The following is a 7049-nucleotide window of genomic DNA, read 5'->3' on the forward strand; positions in this document are numbered from 1 at the left end:
TAGAAAATTCTAGTATGTTTGTGAATAATCAAATTAAGTGTGCACAAGGTCACTACAGTAATGATTGTGATCTTAAAGGACCTATGTGTTTCAAGTGTGAAAAACTTGGTCATGTGTTTTTTGAATGTGAACAACAAAAATCGCATTTCAATCCTTTTTCACCCAAGACAATATTTACCACAAGAGGAACAATCTGCACCATGACTAGAGTTGAAGTCGTCAAAACCATGATCTGATTCAAGGTATGCATTTTATTAAAGGTAAAACTTAAATGTACTGTATGACTCAAGCACAACTAATGATTGTGTTCAACATCTTGATTTATCAATATCTTTCCTAGACACTAGTTTAATTGTTATGACTCCCACAAGTAAATTTGTAATTTTCCAATAAAGTTTGTCTAGATTGTTCTATGTTCATTGAAAATAGAAAATTATTTGTAAATATAATTTGTCTACCTTTGTTTTAATTAGATGTTATCTTAGATATAGGTTGGTTATTTTTTCATGAAGTCCTTTAGAATTGTGCAGAAAAATTGATAAAATTTTCAAATTATAAGGATTTCTTAAATTCATCTACTAACTTAGTGAGTCTTTAAAGAATGAAATTTAAGAATATTTGTTATTATTCTTTATGAAAACAAAAGAGGACAATTTGAAAAATATAGTAGTTGTTCAATATTTTCCTAAAGACTTCTCAATGATATTTCTGGTTTGTCACTCAATAAAGATTGAATTCTCAATAAATGTTATGCTTAGAACAAGACCAATTTATATTACATTATATAGTATGTCACCTTTTAAGCTAATAAAACTAAAGAAACAATTAGAACCGTTACTTGAAAGACAATTCATTTGTCCTAATATATTCACCATATAAAAGATTAATTGGAAAACTTATGTATTTGACCATTTTTTTCAAGTTAAGGTCTCTTTTCTTAACCAACAACAATTTCATCTTTCAGCATATGCTATGCAAACTAGGGCAAATATTCATATATAAGAAAATTAATCACTAGTTTTTGTGTTTTTCTTAGTGATTCTCTAATATCGTGAAAGTTTGTCAACAAAGTACCATGTTCAAGTCTTCATCAAAATCATAATATTGTGTTTATCTTTAGCCAATGAAATAGTCTGACTAGAGTGATTACTAAAAATTTTTGAAGTTTCAATTGACACAATTATATTCTTTTTGTGACAATCAATTTGTCATGCACCTTGCTCCTAATCTATGAGAAATCCAAAAATGGAGACTTTAACTATCATTTTATTTGGTAAACTTGTTCAAAAACAACTTGACTAATTCATATTCATAATTGAGCATATCAATTATAAATTCACAAAGACTCTTCTTATGTCTTTCATAATTTATTGACAAGTTAAATCATCAACATTTATTCTCCAACTTGAATGAGAATATTAAAATAAAATATAATTACATATTATAACTTTTATGTAAAAGATAAATATTCTAAGAATTTTTTTTTCTCTTGATAAAATCAACAATGTAGAGACATGAAAAATTGTGTTTGGTAATAATAGTCAAGATTTCGGAGTTTTATTTTTCTAATAGTTCAAGTTTGTGGTGTAGTGTTTCAAATTACGAAATCACACATTCATGTTATCCTAGTTGATGGTAGGGAGACAATTAAAAAATAAAATAATTTTTTACACTGAACAAAGAATATTTTTAACATATACTGAATTAAAAATATTTAAATTTAAGATGGACTTAAAACTTAATTATGTCATTTTTCTGTTTATTGTGCAAACAAGTAAACAATGACGATTCAAAGTAACAATCACACAAACCTAGTTGATGATAAATCAAATAATATATATTCAATTTAAAAATATAAAAATTTTAGATACCCAATGAAATAATATTTTTTGACAGAAATTGAATTAAAAAATATCTAAATTTATGAAGGATTTTTAAGAGAAAAATTTGAAGGAATAATGGTTTGTTTGATATTATGGTTGCTATCATAATAATAATCAGTATCACTAAGCATGAACTATGGTTAAATATTCGATTTGAATATTTTATAAAAATAATTAGAGGTTTTTTTTCGTTAAATATAATTAAAATTAACTTAGGGGTAAGTTAAAAAATAAATAAAAGTTATAGATAGGTTTTACCAATGAACTTATTCCTAAATGACGAGAAAAAGAAAAATAATTTTAAATTTAAATTCATAGTTTATGGCAAGAAGTGGCTCCTACTCATCAAGTAAATCCCATTATTAAATCCATTCTACAGCTGTATGTCACACTGCAGTGAGCTCTTTTTTGAAAATCTTTAAGAAACATATTATTCATAAAAAAAAATATTTTGAGGATATGCAAATCTATACTGTAAATAATATAATTAATCCTTTTATGAACAACTTTTATACGTAATCTCCTTATACACATGCGTGTCCTTTCCATGTTATGAAACATATTTTATCATTAATTAAATAAAAAAATTATTATTAAATCCATTATGAAAAAAATAAAATAAAAAGTCATTATAAAGTATATTAAATTTATAATACTACATGTAAATAAATATTAATGTAAGTATATGAAATAATTATGGATAGACTACAATTAATAAAAATGTAGTTTATGCTGAAAAACTGATATTTCTAAAATTACTATAAAAAAAGATAAATTAATTAAGGTTGAGTTAAAATCGTAATCAATCTAACCATAAACTACAATTCCTCAAAAGAACCACAGTCTATATTGAGATAGTGTAATTGCTGAGTTACATTACAATATCTTTTCATTACATTATAAAAATACAATTTAAAGTAAAAATAAAACAAAACAAACTTTAAAAAAGTTAATATTTAACCTACATAATTATCCTTATTTACTTTAGGAATTGCACCTTCTTAGGTCAAGTTTACCAAATCTTAAATCTTGGCTGTTATAATATTATTATTTAAAGTAAATTTTACATCAATTTATGTTTGTATGACATAGATGTACTATTTTTTTTTCATATTGGGTGACTTATAATTTGATAAAATAATTTAAATAAAAAATATCTTTTACACTAGTGAAATAAAATATGAATTTTGATTAATTAAATTTTTAATAGATTAAAATTATGAGAAAAAATCATATTTATGTTTTAAATGCTAAAAAAATGGAGGTATGTGTTAATTAAAGTATATATAGGATAGAAACTAATGATCAATTTTAGTGACAAAAAATATATTAGAAACAAATTTCATAATTAGAGACTAATTTAAAGACTATTTTTTTAATAATAAATTTTTTGATAATAAATGTGAATACCCAATTTAGAAACTAATTTATCACAAAACTATTTTAATTATCACTTAGAAATCAATTATAATTTTTTATTTATAGAAAAATAATTTTAATTATTAATAATTTGTAATTTATAAATTAATATTAAAATTGATCACTAGAATTATTAATTACTTTTAGTCACATGTGTTAATTATAATTTGAAAAAGGTTAGAGAACTAAACATGTAAATAGTCTAATAACCAAATCATGAACAGCATCGAATCTTTGAAATATAATAGTAAACATTAGTAGGAAACATGGTGGATGTCTCCTTAAAACAGGCAAAAACATTTATCCAAGAGCTTAGGGATATCATATATTAATACAAGCCAACCAGTTTCATCCACATGTTAGGGCTACAAAACCTAGGTTTACTTTTCTCTTTGCTACAAAGGCTTCAATCTCTCTGTGTTAGGGTTTGGTTGGAGTTGAAACCAACAAGACAATAATAATATCAGCATGCATGATTCACGACCATTCAAAGTGCTTTGAAACAATAGTTTTCGTGTTTTTTAAGTGCTTAAACAAAGCATCTTCGTGTACCTTGCTGTCAAAGGGACCATGTATCGATATCTACGTTGTCTGAATAAGAAAATTTTCATAATCATATATGGATCTTCATTTTCCATGTCTCTTTTAATTAAGAAAAAATTACCTGTATGTCAACATGCACCACTCAAGCTTATATATATATATATATATATATATATATATATATATATATATATATATATATATATATATATATATATATATATATTTACTTTTCAACTGAAAACTAAAGACTAATTCTTGAAAATATTAATAAAATATGTTTAACTTAATGTTTGGTTTCTAAAGAATTTTTCTCTCCATAATTGCATAAACTTATGTGCATTTTTTTTTGTTTTTAATTCCTCAATTAAAAATCATTGTTTTTTCTATCCTAATATATCCTGTGATATTTGGTGTGTTGAAAAAAGTGAAGTAATTATTTAAAATGGTGTTTACTAGAGTTCTAATACATTTTCAATTAGGGATTTTAAATTTTAGAAAATAAATAAAAATATTTTGCAAAGATTACGATTCATACATTTTGTAAGGATTAGAACTAATAATTAAAAAAAATAGAAAAAATATAAAGAACAAAATCAGAATTCAAGAATAAAATTATATTTAAGTGTCAAACTTAATAATCATTGTGTTGAAAAATAAGATTACATGTGTAACATGTTCATAGGTGTGGTGGTAGTGTGTGAAAGTTCTATTTTCATTTCAGCGCTTTGTTTTCAACCTTTTCTGCCCATTTCTCACCAAGGATAGAAACAACTTCATAATAATTTATCATTGTTATTCTTTCCAAAACAAAAGACTTTCTTTGTGTAATGAAGAAAATACGTTAGTTTGTGTTCATTTGTTAATTATACATTATGTTTATAATTGTGTTTTAATTAGAATGGCCTATTATTTTAATTTGAATGATTATTATAATTTTTTTAAGAGGTCTTTTATAACAGTCTCTCAACACAAAGATTATATCATATTATATTATATATATATATATAATTAATTAATTAAAATTATTTATAGTTTAAATAAAATTTTCTTCATCTTGAAATAATTTTTTTTTATCTTTTCTTCTTTTTCTTCTTTATATTCTTCATCTATTCTTTTCCCCTTTTTGTTCTTTTCTTCATTTTCATTGATTTTTCTTCTTGATTTTCCAGTATCTTCTTTCATGTCCTTCTTTTTCTTCTCTAACTTTTTTTAGGTAGTTTACGATAGTTTCTCGTTTTCTTTCTCTTCTCTAACTTTTTTTAGGGAGATATAATAGTTAGTGATATCATTTTTTTAGGGACATATTTTTTAACCTCATTCTTTCTTATTCTTTAGGAGGTTATTAAAGTGTATTTTTCTGAGATTTGAAAAATAAAAAATATATTAAGAAGATGAAAAAAAAAGAAAAAAGGATGGAAAATGGAAGAAAAAGAAAGAAGAAATGAAAAAGGACAAACAAACGCATATGAAGAAGAATACCAAAAATATCTTATTTGAATAAAAGGAAAAAAAAGAAAAATTGTTTAAAAATTAAATATTAACATCAAGCATTATTTAAAATTGGTTCCTATATAAGTTACAAACATGTAAAAGATATTCATGTCACATTATTTGCCATGTGTCATCAAAACTATCATTTTAGTTATGTTCATCTATTTGAACGACCACCATGAATAACAACACAACTTATTTTAAAGGATTGCTTGATTCTAATGCATTTAAATATTAAAGAAAATGTAATATACACTTTGAAGGACTTAGAATGAAAACAAATACTAAATAACAATTTGAAAGAAAATATATTATGCTTTTAAGTTTGAAACTTAATTGATAGTATAATTTCATTTAAACTCTATTTTTGAAAATAAATGTAATTTGTAAGGATCTATAAGATAGTATTTTAGAATTGATATTGTTTTTTTAGAGTCAATTATTTTAATATTAAAATACTTAAGTATAAATAAAAATTTCATAAATGAGTTTCATTACTTTAAAAGACATTATCTCTTTAGAAACAATTTTTCTAGAGTTCTCTGACTTATATTTTAGTATTTTTATCCTCTACTAATATGTTCAAATATTCAAGACCACTAAAGTGATCCTTGCGTCGAGATTTTCCTAACCATCCAATTAGTTTCTCCATTTAAGTAAGTTGTTTTTTCATTTTTTTTCTCAATCCAAACTTGTTTCCTTTGTCTGTGACTTCTAAGTCTTTTGTATGATTCTCTATGATGTTTCTACATATAAATAGAGCATGATGTGAGTTTGGAGGTATACATGTGTCATTTTGGAGCTATCTTGAGCAATTTTGTTATGTAAGGAAAGCTAGTCTATGTCTTTAATTTTCTAGTTTTTGCTTGGCTTGAATTGAACAATGCATGTTGATGGCTTGACACTTTTGGTGTCGTTATATGCTACTGAATCATTGTTAATGTAGTGTAGAAATTATGCTTTATGTGATATAATTGTATTGTCATATGTTGTTTGGTTTGTTGGATTGTGATTTGATGATGAAATTGAATGAGAGGATTCTAAATTGAGAAATTGGTCTAATTGATACTAGTTAGAAACTATTTTCCATCTATATGAACTAAAGAAGAAGTGAAAAATACCAATTAGATTCAATAAATGAAGAAAAATTTTCCTAATGAAATTCTGGTTTCTGCGATGGCGCTGAGTGCTAATTCATTTTTTTCAAAGTCTGGGAGCATTTTCGCTCCAGAGCGTTGGGTGCAGGATAATGGCGTTAGGCGCTACTTTGACAGTGGTCTCTGACTTGGTTCTCGTTAGGCGAGCCTGTACTTGCATAATGAAACCAAAGTCAATAAGATCATCGATTTTGTGTCGTTGGGCAACCAGTTTCTAAAAATTGATCCAGAGGTGTTCCAAGGGTCCTAACATTGGGTGCCAATTTTGCTTGTTGGGTGTCAAGCCCGTGGAAGGCCAATGTTGGGTGCACCTCTAATATCGTCATACACCTTATGTTTTTCATCTTTTATTATGTATTTTCTCTGATTTTATTATATCAATTGTGATCTTTATGTTGTATTTGGTTTATAAAATGAAACAAAGGTATGAATGGAGGAATTGTAAGGCATTTCCAGGGAGGAAATCTCATTTAATGCGTGTTTCACTATGTTGTGTTTTAAGATGAGGATTGCTATATTTTGTGAAGCGATCTTGAACTTTACTAATCATTCA

This window comes from Vigna angularis, chromosome 8 (genome assembly GCF_016808095.1).
Source record: "Vigna angularis cultivar LongXiaoDou No.4 chromosome 8, ASM1680809v1, whole genome shotgun sequence".
Taxonomy (NCBI): Eukaryota; Viridiplantae; Streptophyta; class Magnoliopsida; order Fabales; family Fabaceae; genus Vigna; species Vigna angularis.